The sequence below is a fragment of the Myotis myotis genome, unplaced genomic scaffold (assembly GCF_014108235.1).
Source record: "Myotis myotis isolate mMyoMyo1 unplaced genomic scaffold, mMyoMyo1.p scaffold_m19_p_2, whole genome shotgun sequence".
NCBI classification, from domain to species: domain Eukaryota; kingdom Metazoa; phylum Chordata; class Mammalia; order Chiroptera; family Vespertilionidae; genus Myotis; species Myotis myotis.
Window position 1 is genome coordinate 95595859 of NW_023416324.1, and position 22070 is coordinate 95617928.

Consider the following 22070-nt stretch of genomic DNA (forward strand, 5'->3'; position numbering starts at 1 on the left):
GCTGTTGCTCTGTAATGCTGTTTCTCTTGCCACTTTTTGTATCTCTTTTCCCTCCAAGGTCACACATCTCTTCTTTTGGTTACAGAAAATACACTATTTAAATGGTGCTACATTCAAGACAATCACACTGTCCATTACATTGCCTGGATCAAGTTTTTCATCATAAACACTGTTGTGAAATTGAGAGGTGCTGAGAAGGGTGGGCTGCTGTGCTGCTACTGATAGGATGTGAGATAAGGACACATTCCAAGTCACCCCTTCTCTGGAGAGATTCACAGTGCCAGCATGTGAGGGCTGCAGTTCAGGTGTGAACGTGCTGGGATGGTGACTCAGGCCTGTGTTGAGCCTGGAGGACCATGAGGACGTCAGAGCTGCCCATTCTCTACCTGAAGAATTTGGCAGGTCACTGGAGTTGTGACCATGTTAGCAACCTTTGGGGCAGAGTTTACGCCAGTTGCCAGCTGTTGTCCTAGCTGAGTGCCTGACCTCATTAGTTGTTCCACGTGTTTCCTCTCATGACAGTGATCACATTTTATAAAGTGTCAGCAGGCAAATCAGTGACACATCTCTCATGAACAGGGCTGCCCTCAGGATTTGGGAATCTGTGGGCAGGACAACTATATGTTGCAGTTTATAACATTAGTGCCAATTTTAAACACTTTTCCTGTTACTCCTATAAGTCAAAGATGTCCTTATTCCAAACCATCCAGCAGTGATTATTGTGAGAATGATTTGGGAAGTTCACCACAAAGCCCTAATATAGTGTTTGTCTTATTTTATTATTATATTGTTAAGACAGTGGTTTTTCTGCAGTTGAATATAGTTTGGACTTTTTAAAAAAATTACCTGTTTAAAATTGTGGTTCATTGGTGGAGTTTGAAGTCATTCTTCTCAAGCAATGGCTTTCAAAATGCAAGCTCTGGGTGAGCATCATCTGCATCACCTTTAACATGTTTGAAATTCAGGTGTTTGAGCCCTACCCAAGAGCTAAAGAATTACAATTTTTGGAGTGGGACCCAGAAATGTGTGTTTTCAGAAGTTCTCCAGGGGGTTCTGATGCAAGCCAAAGTCTAAGCCCTATTGATCTAGAAGTGAAAAGTGTAGATAACAGATAAATGATATACTAGCTATTCTGAATTTGTGATATATACATCTATAGACACATATGTATATTTCTGTACATATATACACACATATATAGAAAAAAGAGACATAAGAAGAAACAAGGACAGGAGGGTATCACTGGTATTTCATATGCCTTTGGATGTAGTGAGTAAGCCTACGTTCTTGGAAAAATCAGAGCAGAAGTGTGTGAACCATAGTAGGAGTAAATTCCTGCAGGGCTTCATCATGGACAAAGGCCTGTGACAAAAGAAAATAGTTGTACAGAACAATCAATTATTAATAATAATTTAAAAATTGGGTTATTCTCAAAAAACCAAGATGGCGGCATAGGTAAACACCGGAAATTGCTGCCTCGCACAGCCACTTCAAAAAAACAACTAAAAGACAAAATGGACATCATCCAGAACCACAGGAAGGCTGGCTGAGTGGAAATTCTACAACTAGAAGGAAAGAGAAAAGCACACTGAGACTCAGAGGAGGTGCGGTGTGGAAGTAAAGTGCAGAGGTACAGAGGCGCACTCGGAAAGGGCTGGCAACTGAGGACACGACTGTCTTTTTCAATCGGGAGGGAGACACAAGCTCCCAACTGCTCTGAACGCCAGTTCCAGGCAAGTCTCTGGGGACCCAGACTTATATGGGGAGAAACTGGACTGTCTGGCAGTGGGCAGAACTCTAGGGCGACTTTTTCTCAGAGGCGCTTGCAGAGATTACCGGGGAACAGTGAGACCCGGGCCCTCTTAGGGTAGGACTGAGGATCAGCAATAGCTGTTTGCTCTGCCCTGTTGATTCCCTGAGACTCCGCCCCACCCAAGCTGTGCACAGAGTCTTTTGCATATGAATGCCCTGGCCCTTTGCAATCTAAAATTACCTAACTAACTGCAGCTGGGTCAGAGAGACCCAGAACATCCAAAAGAAGGCCCAAGGCCCCACAGCAGCTTGCATTGCTACACAGCTGGGCCTCATCTAGGCACCTCCAAACTCCAAACAAAGAAAAGGAATCTGCAGATCTCTCCATAGCTCCTGCTGGGTAGCCTCAGGCAGAGGCTAAATTAGCACTTCCTTAGAGATCCAAGAGCCAGTATACCCAGTGGTCAGAGTGGGACCATCCAGATTACAACTCCTCAGATCCATAAGAGACACACTCAGGGGGCAGACTCAGTGAGCACCAAAGCCTTATTAAAGCAAGTCTTGCCCCATAAGGGTGTCTCCAGCACAGAGGTTCTCCCACCATAGACACAGCTGATTCTCACAGCCAATTGGCCTGTAGGTCAATTCCTCCCAGTGATACCTACAACAATCAAGGCTTAACTACAACAAGACTGTGCACAAAGCCCACAAAGGGGTGCACCAAGAGTGTCCACCTCAGGTAATTGGGGAGGCTGAGCCACTGGGCCCTATAGGACACCTAGCACACAAAGCCACTCTATCAACACAGGAAAGCAGCCAAAATGTGGAGACAAAGAAACAGGTCACAAATGACAGAAATGGAGTAAAGCAAACTACTGGATATAGATTTCAAAACCACGGTTATAAGGTTTTTCAAGAATTTTCTAGAAACCACTGATAAATGTAGTGAAACCCTCAGGATATGAAAAAGGACCAACTAGAAATTAAGCATACACTGACTGAAATAAAAAATATTATACAGAGCTCCAACAGCAGACTAGAGGATTGCAAGAATCAAGTCAAAGATTTGAAATACAAAGAAGCAAAAAACACCCAACCGGAAAAACAAAAAGAAAAAAGAATCCAAAAATATGAAGATAGTGTAAGGAGCCTCTGGGACAACTTCAAGCATACCAACATCCAAATTATAGGGGTGCCAGAAGATGAGAGAGAGCAAGATATTGAAAACCTATTTGAAGAAATAATGACGGAAAACTTTCCCTACCGGGTGAAAGAAATAGACTTACAAGTCAAGGATGCGCAGAGAATCCCAAACAAAAGGAATCCAAAGAGGACCACACCAAGACACATCATAATTAAAATGCCAAGAGCAAAAGACAAAGAGAGAATCTTAAAAGCAGCAAGAGAAAGAAACCCAGTTACCTACAAGGGAGTACCCATACGACTGTCAGCTGATTCCTCAACAGGAACTATGCAGGCCAGAAGGGAGTGGCAAGAAATATTCAAAGTGATGAATACCAGGAACCTACAACCAAGATTACTTTACCCAGAAAAGTTATCATTCAGAATTGAAGGTCAGATAAAGAGCTTCACAGATAAGAAAAAGCTAAAGTAGTTCATCACCACCAAACCAGTATTACATGAAATGCTGAAAGTTATCCTTTAAGAAGATAAATAATTTGATGAATGGAATAAACTGGTTAATATAATAGAATCAGGGACATAGAAAGGGAGTGGACTGACTATTCTCAGGGGGGAAGGAGTGTGGGGGGTGCAGGAAGAGATTGGACGAAAATCATACACCTATGGATGAGGACAGTGGCAGGGGTAAGGGCAGAAGGTGGGGTGGGAACTGGGTGGAGGGGAGCTATGGGGGAATAAAAGAGGAACAACTGTAATAATCTGAACAATAAAGATTTAATTAAAAAATTAAAAATTGATTATAAACTTGTGGCTTTAACAAATGGGTGGTTCCATGTGGTGCTGGTAATGGGTTTGTCATGGGTAACTTCCTTCTCTGAGAATTTTATTTTTAAAGTCACTAAAGACACAGGAGTGGGGCTGCTTGAGTGGAAGGATGGCAGGAAGAGAAGTGGTCAGAGAGAAGGAGAGTGAGCCTCTGAGAGCGTGTCTGCTCATTTCTGTTTCAGGACACAAGGTGAATGTGCTGTGTTGTTCCCAGGTGTCGGGATGTTGACTGCAGCCTTCATATTTCACATGAGGGCCCCCTTTGGCGCTTTCTGTGACACAGAGATGAGTCTACCCTCCCACTCACATATTACTTTTTCAAACGTGCTAAATAACAGCTTTTGCTGACATCTTTGGCATTTTCTTTAAGGAGCATCTTGGCTTCATGTAGGGGTTGGTGGTTAGTAATTGCTCACTCACTGGTGAAAAGCTGTTAAGAGAATACTTTTCAAATGTACAGTTGATGATACAAGTCTCACCAGAGTTAGAATGTGCTGCTAGTTAGTGCCAACAGCTGGAAGTTGAAAAGCAGGCCTCCAGATGTGCTTTCTGGGGGTAGTGTCGTAGTTATTCAGGATGCCCGAGGGGTTTAGGTAGTCAGTGTCTCTGGAGCTTATCTACTTATTGGTCCTTCAGGTAAACAGCTGTTGGTCTTGGTGAGATGCATTAATTCGTGAAATCATTCAGGTGCTCTGCCAGGTGCTGTGCAGCTTGCCGGGATCCTGCAGTGAGCAGCACAGAAGCCTGCATGCAGTCCAGCTGTCCTTGTGGGTCACAGTAGTAGACTAAGCTCCGCTTGTCCTGAAGGCTGTCCCAGGCAGCACACTATTGTACTTTCCTACATGGGCTTGGGATTCATAAAGCAAGTACAAATAAGTTCCTGGTGCAGCAAGGCCTTGGAAAAGTTGTTAAACCTTCCTACATACACTTTCCTTATATGTACAATGGAGATAATAGCAGTACTAAGACCTGGAGTTATTAGACTATTAAAAGATATGATATATGTACAAACTCAACACTAAGTTTAGCATTTAGTAAGTCCTCAATACATATCAGGTATTATTATTTTTGGACACAAGCCTGAGGGACAGGGTGTAGATGAATTTGCAAATATTCACTATGACTATTAAAAGCAACAAAAATAGTACCATTTTTTTTTTTTATGTGTCAAAGACTGCAAATTTGGGCTCCTGTCAATAAGTGGCTTCTCTGAATTTTGAGAAGGCTCACTTATAGTTATATAAATGCATGCTAAGCTGAAAATAAAGGGTCACTGTTTAAAAATTGACAAATGTATATAATATATATAACAACTATCTGGCTCTGAACTATGTGATTCTGTTTGAACAGGATGAGGGAGCTGTTGGCTGGTCCATTTTCTCTGAAGCTGAAAAGTTGAAAAATGTAAATAGTTAAAAAAAATGCAATGAGTTCCAAAGGTATGAAAATCCCTGTGGTTCAGTCCCCAAGTCCTTTCCCACTGAAGCAACTACATTGCCATTATTTTTGTGTGTGTGTTTTCTTCTAGGAATTATCTGTACATAAGCAAATTTATGCTAAATATTTATCCTCTCATTATTATGTACTAGAGGCACAGTGCACAAAATTTGTGCGCTGGGGGGGTGGGTGGCCCTCAGCCCAGCCTGCACCCTCTCCAATCTGAAACCCCTCGGACATCCCTCTCACAATCCAGGACCGCTGGCTCCCAACCGCTCACCTGCCTGCTTGCCTGATTTCCCCTAACCACTTCTGCCTGCCAGCCTGATCACCCCCTAACCACTCCCCTGCCAGCCTGATAAGCACCTAACTGCTCCCCTGCCTGCTTGATAACCCCCAACTGCCCTCCCCTGCTGGCCCATTCGCCCCAAACTGCCCTCCCTCCCCTGCAGGCCTGGTCTTTCCTAACTGCCCTCCCCTGCCAGCCTGGTCACCCCTAACTGCTCCCCTGCCGGCCCGATCACTCCCAACTGACCTCCCTCCCCTGCAGGCCTGGTCACCCCCAACTGCCCTCCCCTGCTGGCCTTATTATCCACAACTACTCTCCCCTTCTGGCTATCTTGTGGTGGTCATCTTGTGTGAGGCTGTGATGGTCAATTTGCATATCACCTCTTTATTATATAGGGTTTTTAATTGTGGTAAGATACACATAACATAAAAGTTGTCACCTTAATCCTTTTTAAGTGTACATACTAGTAGTGTGAAGTATATTCACATTGTTGTGTACCCATCACCAGAATTTTTTCATCTTGCAAAACTGAAACTCTACCTACCAGCAGTGAGATTTCCTATTGCTCCACATCCTTGTCAGCATTTGGTATTGCCAATGCTTTGGATTTTAGCCATTCTAATAGGTGTGTATAGTTACCTTATTGCTTTAGTCTATAATGCTCTAGTGACATTTTCATATGCTTATTTGTCATCTATATATCTTCTTTGGTGAGGTGTCTAATAAGTCTTTGCTTATTTTTTAAATTGGGTGTTTATTTGATTTTACTGTTGAGTTTTAAGAGCTCTGTCTATTTTGGATACCAGTTCTTTCTCAGATGTTTGATTTGCAAAGATTTTTTCCCAGTCTGTGGCTTGTCTTTTCATTCTCTTAACGGTGTTTTTCACAGATCAGAAGTTTTTAATTTTAATTAAGTCCAACTTATCATTTTTGTTTTATGGATCATATTTTGTTGTATACAAGAAGTAATTGCCAAACACAAAGTCATTTAGATTTTCTCCTGTTATCTACTAGGAGTTTAAATGTTTGTGTTTTCCATATAGGTCTGTGATTGATTTTGAATTAATTATTAGAAAATGTCAAAGGTCTGTATAGATTTCTTTTTTTTACATGTGGGTATCCAGTTGCTCTAGCACTATTAGACATTTTTAATTAAATTTATTGGGGTGGCCCGGCCAGCATGGCTCAGTGGATGAGCGTCAACCTATGAACTAGGAGGCCACTAATCCTCATGGAAATGCAAATAAAAACCACAACAAAGTATATCTCACACCTGTTTCTGTGTACCTGTGTGCATGTGCGCATGCATGTGTATAAAATGGAATGGAATATTACTCGGTCATAGAAAGGAGATCCTGCCATTTGTAATGACATGGATGGACCCTGAGGGCACTATACTAAGTACAATATCACTGTATGTGGATCTAAAAGAGCAGAGAGTGGAATGATAGCTGCCAGGGCCTGTGGAATGGAGGAAATGTGGAGATGCTGGTTGAAGATTACACACTTCCTGACATAAGATCAATAAGTCCTGGGGATCTAAGGTACAACAGCATGGTTATTATAGCCAATATTACTGCATTGTACACTTAAATGTTGCTAAGAGAGTAGCTCTTAAATATCTCACCACAAAAAAGGAACAGTAATTATGTGATGTAATGGAGGTATTAGCTAATGCTATGGTGTAATCATTTTACAATATATAAGTATACCAAATAAACATGTTGTATACCCTAACCTTACACAGTATTACATGTCAATTATATCTCAAGAAAGCTGGGAACAAGCAAACAAAAGACACAAGGAGAAGATATCCATCTACAAGCCAAGGAGAGAGGCCTCAGAAGAAACCAACCCCACTGACACCTTGATCTTGGATATCTAACCTCCAGAACTGTGAGCCTTATATTTCTGTTATTCAAGATAAAAAAAAAACAAAAACAAAAAAAACACCACTAATTTAGTAGAAAGTGCAGATTATAGTGTTTACTCTCAGATTTGAAAATATTTATAAATTAGAGTAGAAATATTTTAACTTTTTGTTGATAGTATTGATTTTCCATCTACGTAGTTCTGTATTAGTTCCTTTTATCAGCATTCAACTTATGTGGAGTAGGAAATGTATATATAGAGACCATACACTCAAGTAAACTCAGCAAACTGTTAGATTAAAGCCATTTTGCCTCAAATATTTATTTATTAGCCTGTCTAGTTTGGGGCTGTCGCAGCCCATTCAAATGTAAAATTCTGCAGATCTGCATAGCTATGCAGACATAGTCTGAAAACCATTCTGTCTACCTTGCCACCACTAAGAAATGGGAAAAGTAAATAAAGTGATGGTTTTTCTCCAGAACTGAAGGGAGTTGAAAATGCCAATAAGTATAATAAGCAGTTTGCTGTTCTGTCTATGTGCACAATAACACACACCTGGCAAATGTTTCTAAAGTGAAATATTTATTAGCACTTGAAAGAAACAAGGCGTTGGCCCAACTAAAGGTAGTGAAATCCATCTTAATCTCTTAATCCTCTTTATTGCTCAAATACTAGCATTATTCGTACTCATTTATTAACTAAGGGGTTACTTAGTGAGATAACACAGGGAGTTTAGTATCAAAATAACTTAAAAGAGGTGAGGTAGAATGACAGGCATGATAAGTGGAAAATTTAAGGCTCACAATATTTATTTCATAAGGAAATTTGATAGTAATAGAAGATGCTTTTCCCCCCTTGACCTGAGGATATTGTCCATTGTTTTCCAGAGAGAACGGAAGGCAAGAAGTGAGGAAGGGAGGGATGGAGGGAGGGGGGGGAGAGAGAGAGAGAGAGGGAGAGAAACATTGATGTGAGAGAGACACAGGGACTGGTTGCCTCCCTCACTCTCCTCGACCAGGGGCGGGGAGCAAACCAGCAACCCAGGAAGGTGCCCTTGACTGGAAATCAAACCTGAGCTCCTTTGGTGCCGGGGTCAATGCTCTAACAATAGAGCCACACCAGCCAGGGCAGAAAATGCATTTTTAAATAAATAAAAAGTAGTTATCGTCAAATAAATGCAACTCGATTTAGGTAAACAATTTCTGTAATGTAATTCTGTTACAGGTAATTCTTACAGAACTCATCTTATGGTTTCATTGCAGATATTTTCTTGTTATTTTAAATGACACCTCTGCAGTTTGAATTAAGAATACAATTTCACATCATGCATTCACTCATGTGTGCATGCAAACCCCCCAAAAATGTAGAATGAAGAACATATCTTTTTTGAGATAAAGAAATTATGATCCAGAATGGTTTTACATTATCTTACTATTCACAGAATTCCCTGTGTTATTCAATATATGCTCTTGCTATTTAAAATATATAATATCCGAAGCCTGACTTTTAGAAACTGACCCATAGCGATTATCTAGCAGAGCCTTAATAAAATAAAGGAAATTCCACACAGCAAGTACACCCCAGTGTTAGTTAGCTGGGTTACCCTTGATTCCTTCCATGCCTTAGAGGAAAAGCAAGGAGTCTTTGTAAACCATTCCCAGGAGAGTGATGGTGAGCACCACTTATCCACACACCAGGCTGACTGCCCGTCGTGGGCCCCAGCGAGTGTACACTTGGCTGATGTACACAGATTCAATAATCCGAGATGCACTTACGGAAGCTGTTAACCAGCCCATGTACACACTCTGAGGTTTTGGTCCCAGAATTTTTTAATATAATGTATATGACAATGTGGGATGGATAGCCTATCCCAATTAGCACAGCTGATGTGAGGAACTGGGCCAGATGGATCATGGGGATGTAGAGGTACCCAGCTTGTTCAATTGGGCAACCAGTTGGTCCTTCACTGCGATCTTCTCTTGGAGACCTCCAAAGAGTAACAATCATTTCCCCAAATGTGTTCTTAGGGATTCAATTGTTATGTAAATCTTCCCACTGTATTTTGGGAAAGTGATTTCCCCAAGGTAACAAGCTGAAGAAGCCAACCCAGACAATGAGTCCTCCCAGTAGAATAGCACACTAGCCAGTCTTTTGGAAAGTAATTTAATCTCCATGAAAATAATAACTGCCTCCACTCCAAGAGTAGCAAGTATATTCCATAACATAGCACAGCCTGTTCTCAAGTCCAGGCATACATATCTATTATTAATGGAGTAAGAATGGTTTCCAAAAGAGCAAAGAAAGGACCATGGAAAACAGAACATTGGTAGTTCCAACAGCAACTTGATCATTATGTCCCTGGGGAACCTGAACTTTATCTGTACTTGCTTCTTCAAAATTAGTATTTTTACACTGCTGTCCTGAGTCATCCACACTATGTTCTTTTACTATAATAAGATTCAGAAAAATATTTAAAATTCCCAGGAAGGTGCCAAGTAAAACTGGTGCTGTATACATATTTATCTGCAGCTTTACAGTCTTTATGCCATGCCCTTTTCTCCAATGAGTGTGAAACAGTTCTGAAAACTGGACCTGGAATAAAACCTAGTACTTGGACATGCACTTGTGTTTGCCATGGAATTTGTTCTTTCCTAAATGGAAGTAGCACCAGCAATAAGTGATCTAATAACTGCTATATTTCCTGCTCTGAATCCCACTAATTCATTAGTGACCAATATGTACTATTTTATGATGAGAAGCTAAGACATGGACATACAGATAGAGGCAGTTGGCTGCCACTGAAATGAAGGTGGACACAATGAGACATTCTTTTCTTGATCAATAATTAGACCACAAATCAAATGTAGGTAAAGTTACCATTTGGCCAAAACTAAATTAAACAATAACCCAGCCCCCAAAGAACTCGCATTAGAGGTTTGATCAACCTTTTGGAGATATAGCCACATTGACATTATCACTATAGAAAATCCTATACTTCATCAGCTCTTCAACTGCTCCTCAGTTTCTATAATACCCCATTTTCTCCAGGTCTCTTGAGAAAGGCCACCAGCTTCCACTCCTGTCCTGGCACACCTTGCCTTGCCCAGTATTACTAATGCCAATAAAGTGGTCATTACCAGGGGTGCAGGAAGGTGAGGGCGGCTTCCTCCCACATCTGCTCCTAGGGTTTTCTATATATAGACTCATGTTATCAGCAAATAATGACAGTTTCACATCTCATTTTCAATTGGGATGCCTTTTATTTCTTTTTCTTGCCTGATTGCTTTGACTACGTCTTCCATTACTATGTTGAATAAAAGTGGTGAGAGTGGACATCCTCATTTTATTCCCAATTTTAGAGGAAAAGTTTTCAGGTTTTCACCACTGAACTTGATATTAGCTGAGAGTTTGTCATATATAGCCTTTATTATGTTGAGGTACTTTCCTTCTATACCCATTTTATTGAATTTTTTAAATGTATATTTTTTATTGTTGATAGTATTACAGATATGTCCCACTTATCCCCATCCTCCCAGTCCCTACCCACCCCCACCCAGATCTTCACCCGCTTATTGCCTATGTCCATGGGCTACGCATATAAGTATGTAAGTTCTTTGGTTTAGCTATTCTCATCTCTCCAACCCCACATCAAGGTATGTCAGTCTGTTTCATGCCTCCATGCTTCCGGTCTTATTTTATTGGTCAATTCATCTTGTTCATTAGATTCTACAAATAAGTGAAAGCATGTGATATTTGTCTTTCTCAGATTGGCTTATTTCACTTAACATAATAATCTCCAGGTCCAACCATGCTCTCTCAAAGGGTAAGAGATCCTTCTTTTTTGCAACTGTATAGTATTCCATTGTGTAAATGTACCACAGTTATTTTATCCATTCGTCCACTGATGGACACTTGAGCTGTTTCCAGATCTTGGCTATTGTAAATAATGCTGTTATGAACATAGAGTTGCATGTATTTTTTCTGATTGGTGTCTCAGGATTCTTAGGTGACATTCCCAAAAGAGTCATTGGTACTGTTTTGCTCTTAATTCTGCAGGTTAATAAGTAGAGGCCTTTCTTTTGCTTTCCAGTAGATGGTGCTATAGGGCAAGTTTCTGTTTACTTTACTGGTACCTCTGGGATCTCAGTGGGCAGTGTTGCCTTGGTCATGGAATATGCCCTGTATTTCCCAAGGTGGTGGGCATCCTCTCTGTGTCTGTTTCCTGTGGTGGGATGTGGCATGTGATGGGGCTTCAGGTTTGTACGTTTTCAGAGCTGCTTCTTTATAACCAGAGACCGCCTGCTGTTCTGTGATATCCCGACACCTCTGCTGCCTCTACTGGGTTCTACCCTGAGTATTGGGTAAAGTGGGGGTGGGTTGTGGGCGAGGCCACTTCTTGAGTCTGTGGCTTTGTTTTCTTGCGAACATTGGCTGCTGCTAGTCCACAGCAGCCACACCACTGTGCTGTGTGTCTGCCTGTCACCAGCTATACCTGCAGTGGCTACTTAGGCCAGAATGTTTGGTCTGTGCCACCTACCCTCAGTTGCTGTGTAAGGGCTGCAGCCTAACTCCTACATTGCTACCATGTCAGCTTGGCCAGCAGTAGGCACTGGACTGAATCTGCAGACTTCGTCTCTGTTTACCCCCATCCTGCCTCCTCTCTTATTTTGATATGCTTACCTTCAGATGTCTCGATGCATGGATCTCTCAGATATGTTTGTGTGTTGAACAAGCCATCCTTGTTGAACTGTAGTTATCTGATTTGTAACTTTAAGGGTGGAAGTAAAGTGGTCTTCTTATTCTGCCATGATGCCGATTTCACTCTTCACCGTTTATTAAAAATACTCTGCTTTCTCCATTTAATTGCCTTTGCTTCTTTGTCAAACTTGACTACATTTGCGTGGGTCTATTTCTGGGCTTTCTATTATGTTCCATTGTTCTAATTGTCTATTCTTTCATCAATACTATACTGTATTGATTACTACTGTACGTAGCTTCATAGGAAGTCTTCAGTCCTCTTACTTTGTTCTTTTCTTTTAATATTGCATTGGTTGTTTTGGGTCTTATGCCTTTCCAAATAAACTTTAGAATCAATTTGTTGATATCCCTAAGTAAGTTGCTCTGATATTGATTGAGATTGCATTGAATATATAGATCCAGTTGGGAAGAACTGACATTTTAACAATATTGAGTCTTCCTATCACTGCACATAGAATTTCTCTCCATTTAGATGTTCTTTGATTTCTTTGTCAGAGTTTTGTAGTTTTTCTCATATAAAGCTTGGACACATTTGTTGGTTTATAACTATTTCATTATTTTTTTGTGTTAATATAAATTGTGTTTTAATATAAAATTACAATTGTTTGTCATTGTTTTAAAAGAAAACAGTTGAAATTTTTGTGCATTAACCTTATATCCTATAAGGTTGTAAATTGTTTATTAGTTGCAGAAGTTTTTTGTGAATTATTTGGGATTTTCTATATAGACAATTATGTCATCTTAAAAATAGGTTTCTTTCTCAATCAGTATACTTTTAATTTCCTTTTCTTGTTTTATTATACAGCTAGAGCAGTACAGTATTCAAAAGGAGTCATGAGAGAGGACATCTTGGCCTTGTTTCTGATTTTTAGTAGGAAAATACAAAGTTTTTCACCATTAAGTATTAAGTTTAGCAGTAGGTTTTTATAGATGTTCTTTATCAAGGTGGGAAAACTTCCCTTTATTTCTAGTTTGCTGAGAGTTTTAGTCATGAATGAGTATTGGATTTCATCAAATGCTTTTACTATATGTATTAAATGATAACATGATCCTAGGCTTCCAGCTGTCTTTATGTTACTGATCTTCAGTTTAATTCCATTGTGGTCTGATTGCATATTTGTGTGATTTCTATTCTTTTAATTCATTGCAGTGTACTTTATAGCTCATAATGTGATCTATCTTTGCATATGGTACATGTGAGCTTGAAGTTAATAATGCGAATATTTTTCAATAGATAGAGTTACACATATGTTGATATATATGCGAGTTGATATGTATGCTATTTTGTTGTATTGACAGCAAGCTTCAAAACTTCATATGTCAAATTTTCTGAAGGTGTTAACATCATAGATATTTTTACACTTAAAAATGTCGAATTTCATGATAAAAAAGTGCATTTGCAGGAAGTTTTAATCATTACTTTATTTTGAAGAAAAGTGCTGCTGAAAGTTATCGTATACTTTCCAAAGCTTATGGTGAACATACTCCAGCTCAAGATACTTGTGAACCCTGGTTTAAATGCTTCAAAAGTGATGATTTCGATGTGAAAGACAAAGAACGTCCAGGTCAACCGAAAAAGTTTGAAGACCAGCAATTACAAGCATTATTAGATGAAGATGCATGTCAAACTCAAAAACAGCTTGCAGAAAGAATAAATGTTGCTCAGCAAACATTTTCTGATCGTTTACAAGCAATGGGTAAGATTTTAAAGGAAGGAAAGTAGGTGCCACATCAACTGAACGAAAAACAAATGGAAAAACGAAAAAGTCATCAGTAAAATGTTGCTTCAACAGCACGAAAAAAAAGTCTTTTTTGCATCGAATTGTGACTGGTGATGAAAAGTGGATTTATTTGAAGAATTCCAAATGCACAAAATCATGGGTTGATCCAGGTCAACCATGAACATCGACTGCAAGGCCAAATCGCTTCGGAAAGAAGACAATGCTCTGCATTTGGTGGGATCAGGAAAGTGTGGTGTATTATGAGCTTCTAAAACCAGGTGAAACCATTAATAAGGATCACTACTGACAACAAATAATCAATTTGAACCACGCTTTGATCGTGAAACGACCAGAATGGGCCAGAAGACACAGCAAAGTAATTTTGCTTCATGATAACGCACCACCACACACTTCAAAGCCAGTTAAAGACACGTTAAAAGATCTTGCCTGGGAAGTATGAACCCACCCGCTGTATTCACCAGATCTTGCTCCTTCAGATTAGCACTTGTTCTGATCGATGGCACACACACTTTCTGAGCAGCACTTCAAAATGCACAAAGAAGTGGAAAATTGGGTCTCTGAATGGTTTGCCTCAAAACAAGAAAAGTTCTGTTGGGACAGTATCCACAAATTACCTGAAAGATGGGGGAAATGTGTAGCTAGCGATGGACATTACTTTGAATAAAGCACTTTTGATGTTTCTCTTGAAATTATCATATTTTCTTTGTTTACAAAATCCACATTATTAACCGGTACACCTGGCATGTATTCTGCAGTTGTTAGATGAAGTAGTCTACAGGTGTCCATTAAATCTTCCACCACTGATGGTGCAGTTCAGTTGTACTGTGTTCTCTGCCTGCTGCTTTGGTCACTTACTGAGAGAGGTGTATGGAAGCCTCCCACTCTGAGAGTGGTTTGTCTATTTCTTTTTACAGTTATATGTTTGCCTCATGTATTTTGACACTATTTTTGGGCACATAGACACTAGTGGTTGTTATATGTTCTTGTAGAATTGACCCTTAATTATTCTGTAATTCCCCTTCTCTGAAATCTGCTTTCTATGAAATGAATACAGCTACGCCAGGTCTTTAGAAATTATTATTGGCTTCAAATATTTCTTTTCTTCCTCTCTCTTCCTTTCTCCTCCTCTTCCTCCTCCTCCTCTTCCTCCCCTTCCTCCATCTTCTCCTCTCCTTCCCTCCATCTCCTCCTCCCTCCCTTCTGCCTTCCCTCCCTCTCCCTCTCTTTTTCCCTCTCCCTCTCTCCCTCTCTCTCCTCCTTCGGGTATTTCCATTTGTGTACATTACATCTTTTGTAATGGTACCACAGTTCTGGCATATTCTGTTCTATCACTTTCATTATGTTTCTCTCCGCATTTCAGTGTTAGAAATTTCTATCAACATTTCTTCAAGCTCACTGATTTTTTCCTGGGCTATGTTTTGTTTACTGATGAGCTCTTCAAAGGCATTTTTCATTGAAGTTACAGTGTCTTTTAATTCTACTATTTCCTTTTGAATTTTTCTTAGTTTCCATCTCTTTGCTTGCATTGCCCATCTTTTCTTCAATGTTGCCCACTTTTTCCATATGAGTCCTTAGCATATGAATGATAGTTGTTTTAAATTCCTAGTCATATAATTTCAACATCTCTAACACATCTGGGCCTGGTGTGGTACCAGCTCTATCTCTTTGAACTGTGTTTTATCTTTTTCATATGCCTTGTAGTTTTTTGTTGAAAGCTGCCATGATGCACTGGGAAGAGAAACTGGCTCTAGCTTCAGTGCTGTGTTTATGCTCCTGGGCTTCTCTCCAGGGAGCTGTGGGCCTCTGTACCTGCCTGTCTATCTCTCCAGTTTCAGGGGCAGCAGTTTTCCCTGTGATAACAGCTGTCTGATGGCAGTAAGAAAAGTTACTGATTTTCAGTTGTTCAGCTTTTTCTTTTTGCGTGGACAGGGGTAATGACTTCCAAACTCTTTATATGCCAGAACAGAAACTGGAAGTCCTCCACCTACTGCTGCAGTTTTAACGAGATGAATAAACAACTTTTATTATCTGAATTGGTACTTAGAACATTCTCTCGAATTCACCTGCCATTTGCTGGTACAGGCTCTTCTCACTGGCACAGAGGAAAAGTGGCTGAGGAGCTGATGCACTGAAATACATGGTTTACAGACAAAGAAGGACCTGGAGATATACTGAGATTTTGAAGTAATAATTACTCCATATAAAATGGAGCATTTGATCCTAGAGACCAGAAGTTCCTTGACTTGTTTTTGATTTTGAGGAAAAAGAAAAGACAGGAAATTAACTTTAATATACTTTTTGAAAGTATGGAATTTAGACTTGAACATTCTATAGGTAAGTAAGGTTGGACTACTGTAGAGTGAAAAGCAGTATGACCACGTCTGTAGCCCTGGCAGTGAATATTGGTAAAATAAGGCATAAAATTGCATGGTAATCAAGGTAAAAAGGTATTTCATTTACTTATAATATAAATTTAATTTTGATTAGATGATGCTTACACACGGTGCCAAGTTATAAAAGAACAAAATTACTTGATAAAATGTTTCTTTGCCACTTGTGTTCCCTATCACTGCAGCCTGGAGTCACCCTCACACACCTGTGTGTATTGTGGGCTTATGCCCCACCTTTATGAAAATGGTAGTATCCTGACATACTACTCTATATCTTGCTTTTCCCACTTAAGAATAAATCTTGGAGGTAAGTATAGATTTTCAGAAAAAAAGAATACATTACACAATAAATATCCACATGCCAATCTCAAAACATTAAAATTGTATAGAAAATGGGTGGGTTTTTTTTGTTTGTTTTGTATGTTTTTTTGTGATGAAAGAAATGCAGTAAGTGACAAAGACATGTTGGAAACCCTCGGCTGGGTTTTACACCGAAGTTGTGCATCTCTCCCAGCTTCACACACTTCCTGATTGAACATGTGGCCTGTACCTTCTAGAGTTTTGTAAACTCATAATTTGACAGCTCCTTTATTATATTTTATAGAATTATCCCTGCTCTTCTCATAGGTAAATCTAACAGATCTTGATTATATTTGAAGTGAATCAGAAAGATTTTTTTAAAAAATATATTTTATTGATTTTTTACAGAGAGAAAGGGAGAGAGATAGAGAGTCAGAAACATCGATGAGAGAGAAACATCGATCAGCTGCCTCCTGCACATCCCCCACTGGGGAAGTGCCCACAACCCAGGTACATGCCCTTGACCGGAATCGAACCTGGGACCTTCCAGTCCGCAGGCCGACGCTCTATCCACTGAGCCAAACCGGTTTCGGCGAATCAGAAAGATTTTAACATTTTTTTCTTGAAAAGATCTATCTTCCAGAGTGAGGACTTCGATCACTGGACTAGGTCCTGTAGGATGCTGCTGAATTAATGGGACCTCTCAGACCCATAGCAGCCCCATGGACAATGTGGACCTTATCCCTCTGCCAGGAACTGAAAAACAGGATTAAAATCCCACCTGAACTCCATATTGCACATGCTGGGACATGTGCTTTGCTTCTGGCTTCACACAGTGGTTTTCAACCTTCCTAATGCCGCGACCCTTTAATACAGTTCCTCATGTTGTGGTGACCCCCAAACATAAAATTATTTTCGTTGCTACTTCATAACTGTAATTTTGCTACTGTTATGAATCATAATGTAAATATCTGATATGCAGGATGTATTTTCATTGTTCGCGACCCACAGGTTGAGAACTGCTGCTGAAAATAATGATGGGTAAACATCACAAAGCTACACATCTTTGCCGAGGTTGGGCATGTGACTGAGGAGGAGAAAGTCAACCTAAATATTGTTAATTCTAGGAAGAGGAGATGAGCAGCACAAGCTGATTGCTCCATGCTGGGCGGGCTCCCACTCTGACCTCAGTACTGCTTGGTGCCTTCGTTGGTTTCCTAACTCTGGCAGGTTAAAGAGGTACCATGCTGTGCTTCAGTAATGGTTGGTTTGGAAAGATACCTGGGTTATTTTGAGATTAACTTTGCCTATTGTGTATTTTTGGAGGAGAATGTGCAGCTGAGGCTGGGATTGTATCAATTGGGCTGAACACTTAGATAGTGACATTTATAACAAGCTCTCAGATGAAGCCCACAATGAGGGTTAGAGATCACCCTGAGTAGCAAGGCTCTAAATTAAATCTAAAAAAAAAAATTGTCCTTTATTTCTTGTTTTCTTAAATCGTTCTTTTCCCCACTTACGTACCTGCTTTAGAGACTGCTCTAAATCAGGACATTAAGAATGTGTCCATTTTTATTGAAAGACTGTTTTGTATTCCATGGCATAGGTTTCCTTTGTTATTTAACCAGTTTCCTGTTGATGGACACTTAGGTGGTTTCTCATCTTCGTTCTCACTAGTCAGGCTGTGTGTGTTCACATGTGTGTTGCATGTATGTATGAAAAGAAGGATTATAGGGGCTGACTTGTATACTGAAAATTATGATTATTTTAATTAGTGGTGATACCAAAGATGACACTTTTTGACAGGTTGGTTTTATTTTTGACTCAGATTGAGCTGGCAGTCACCTGAAACCCTGTCAGTTTTGCACGTACTATTATTTAGCCACATTATCTTTTCCATCTTGTTCTTGTGCAATTGTTTTTCTGAAATCTAAGTGTGGGATTGATTTACACAGGCTGTTAAATTCCATTTGCTAGCTTCAGTCTATCATTCTCACCTGTCAAGATAATTTTGGTTGTTGACTTTGTCATCTAATATTTTCCCCAACTCTTCTAGGTTTATACTATCTTCACATCAGATAATCATACTATATCCATCCATCCATTCCATCCATCCATATGTTGATGAGTGACTGTATATTGAGAACTGTACCATATGCTAGACACTTTTCTAGCTCTAGGGATACAGTGGTGAACAAACCCGAAAAAAATTTCTGTTCTCCTGGAGCTTTCATTGAAGTAGGGAAGACAGACACTAAGCAAAGATAAATAAGTTACATGTATGGTATGGTAATAATAAGTGCCAAGGAGAAAAATAAAGCAGGCAAGAGATATAGGAAGAGAGGGAGGGATATTTTGCACATTTAGATAGGGTGGCCAGAGAAAAGGTGACATTTGAGCAGAGATAGAAAGGAAAATGTGGTGCAAAGGAATTTTTTGACCTGTTGCTAGAGACTTTCCTGCAACTTGATGTTAATCCATTCACTGGCACCTTTGGGGCAAAGCTGGCTAATCCATTGAAACTCTCTGTCACTTGAGTATCTGCTTGCATTCCCCTATTCGGTTCTTAAAGACATGTTGAGACCGATTAAATTCTGGACTTTTAGCATACATGGGGCTCCCTGATCTTGGCTTGTCACACTCTGACCCAGGGGCCACGTGTTTGATGTGAAAGACTATTTTTCCCTCATCAACTTGGAGTAGCTCTCAGTGATTAGCTAGAGCCATGATCCAGTGGAGATGGCTGCTGTGGGCAGAGGAGTGAGACAGGATGGCCCATGGGCCATTTCTACCCTGATGGGCCTCATCTATAAAGCACAAGTGAAAAGGCTAAATTCTCTTGACAATATTGTGAGAAATTAAACTTTTTCCTCAGTAGACTTTGGCAAATATAATTCTAAATAGCAAACCATGCCTTTGGCACCATTATTTCAGTCCAAGCCCAAAGTCTGCCCCTTTGATGCCATCTCTCTACTCAGGTTCTTTGTGCACACTATTTCTGCAGGGCTTGAGCTGTCGGAAGACCTGGGCCCTGTGCTGTCAGGCAGCTCTGTCCGGGTGAACTGCTGTTATCTCCAAACTTACCTGCAGGCTGCAGTGTTGCCGTGGTTATCCCTTTACCTACCTAAGGCGGAGTTTTCCAGATGTACAAACAGGTTGAATGGAGGATTCACACAGAAACTGAATTCATATAGGAGACAAAGAAAGCATTCGAGGTTAGCCGTGTGCTCCAAGAATAAAGGTAAATCCAAGTGCTTTCATTAGGGCCCCAAAATGTCTATAACTAAGCTTACCTCCTGCCTTCTCTGGCCTCATTTTCTTTATCTGTAACATCAGTTGACTAAACTAGATTATTTCTAAAGCTAGATCTCTAGCCCTAAAATCCAGGTTCTATGAATTCATTTAATTAAGTAACCAGGGCAACAATAATTTAGGAACCTGGTTTCATAAATATTTAGCCTGTTGAAAAATGGGACCCATGAGGACAGTGGTTTTGCTAACAAGGAGAAGCTGAGATAGGACTGAAAACCAAGGAGGCCCAGCGGGAGGTCGGGTCCCAGTTGGTGATCTGTGGCCAGTGTGGTCAGGAGGGCACACCTGGGACTCCTGGAGATTGAACACAGTGGCAACGACAAGCACAGCAGCAGGAACAGAAAACCCTCACCAGGTCTGTGCTCTGCAGCAAACTCTTTGACACATCGCCCCCCTCCCCCTCGACACACACACATATCTCCACTCTCCTTCCCAACCCCACTGACACTCTCACAGAAGAAAATGTGCAAGAAATGTGTCCTTTCTGGAGAGCAAATGCGGACAACATTAGAGTGCCTCCGTGGTCAGAATGGCCCTTTGTTCTACTTCTTAATGACTAATTGCCATGCTATGAGGAGGGTTATGCAACCCTGGCAGAGCTGGGCCCTCATGCCAGAACTGCTGGAAGTGTGTAATTTTCAGAAAGCTGTGACTGCGGCCTTGACGTTGCGTAAGAAGCAATTACTGAATCCAGCCTAGGCTTGCTTCTTAGTACAGGCTTTGGGCTCTTACCCCCAGTGGCTTTACATGCTTGTTAATGTTTAAACTGTGGAGGAGTAGTAGAATCTTCTGTAAGCTCCAGTTGTGTTTGCAGAGTTCAGTGTGGGGCTGGGAGCAGCACAGGCTGGGGAAGAGCAGGGACAAAGGGAGTTCAGTGTGGGGCTGGGTGCAACAAAGGCAGGGAAGGAGCAGGGTAAAGGCAGAGGTTTCCTGTTTTTCTGAGATGATTTTGTCCTTCTTCTGGCCCTTTGGTAGGTCTAAAATTTTACTCTTTTCCATAGAAAAGTTAAAGAAAAAGATCTCTGAAAGTCGATTTTTAAAAACGTTCATCAAAAAATTCTCTGCAATAACCCATTATCTTTTAAAATAGACCTCAAATATGACTTTAATTTATAAAAATAAGTGACAAGAAATTTCATTAGTTTCTGGTCAGCTACTGGAACCTTAAGGGGGAGAGCAAAGCTATTTTATCTGGGCAAACCTCGCATATACTGGTGACAGAGACACTGTGCTCACAGGCCTCAGACTCTGGCCAGAGCTGCTCCCCCTCAGAACCCTGATGGGTTCCCTGCCCTTTGGAAAGAAAGCCTCTTGACCTCTACATGTCTGTCTCCTCTCTGCAGAATGAGGGCACATTCTCTGCCATCTGTGTACTTTTGTGGCACCTATCACTGTGAGGCAGGGGTCCTCAAACTACGGCCCACGGGCCACATGCGGCCCGCCGAAAACATTTATCCAGCCCGCCGGGTGTTTTTGCCACCGCTGCCTGTTGCTTAGCAGCCGACTAGTTTTTTTTAAACTATAATCTGGCCCTCCAATGGTCTGAGGGACAGTGAACTGGCCCCCTGTTTAAAAAGTTTGAGGACCACTGAGTGTGAGGTCTAGGCACAGAGACACAAACCTCGGGCAAAATTCACATGTATGTCCTATGGGAGGAAGTACTGTCTGGCTTCCTGGAGCCCACTTGGCTCACACTGACTGCCTGAGGACTTTATCCCAAGTTGGTCTACAAAGACCCCGAAAAAGCAGAGGCAAGTCCAGCAGTATGGTACTTTCTTGTTCTCATTTATAAAAGAAGTAACAAGGTAGTGTTTGAGAATTTGGTAAAAAGTTTTAAAATGTGCTAATATCTGTCTTCTCTCAAAGGTAAAAGCGATCATCTGCTCAAAAGAATGAGAAATGGTTTCTTCTCTCCCTTCCCTGTCCACCTCTCCCATGCTCATTCCTGTTATGTCTTCACTCTCTATTCCTTCTTTCTCTTTTGTTTTCTTTCCTTTTTAGTAAACTATGCATGTTTAAGTTGGAAGGTAATGCACATTAATGGTAAAAAATATTTTTCCAAATAAAATAAAAATATATAAGGTGAGAGAATAAAATATTTTATCTATACCCCCATCTCTCCAGTTTCATCTGCTACCTAGAGGAACTCTACAATTTAGGCATTTCTTAAAATCTTCCTAGAAGTTTCCTGTGCATGTATAGGCATTCCTACACATGGATGTATCTGTAAAGATATTTCATGTGAGTGGG

General features: G+C 40.5%; 1 pseudogene; it reads right to left on the reverse strand.

The window, feature by feature from the left end:
- Positions 1–8917: 8917 nt before the first annotated feature.
- On the reverse strand, positions 8918–10493 carry LOC118675600 (annotated as a pseudogene).
- Between the last annotated feature and the right edge of the window lie 11577 nt (positions 10494–22070).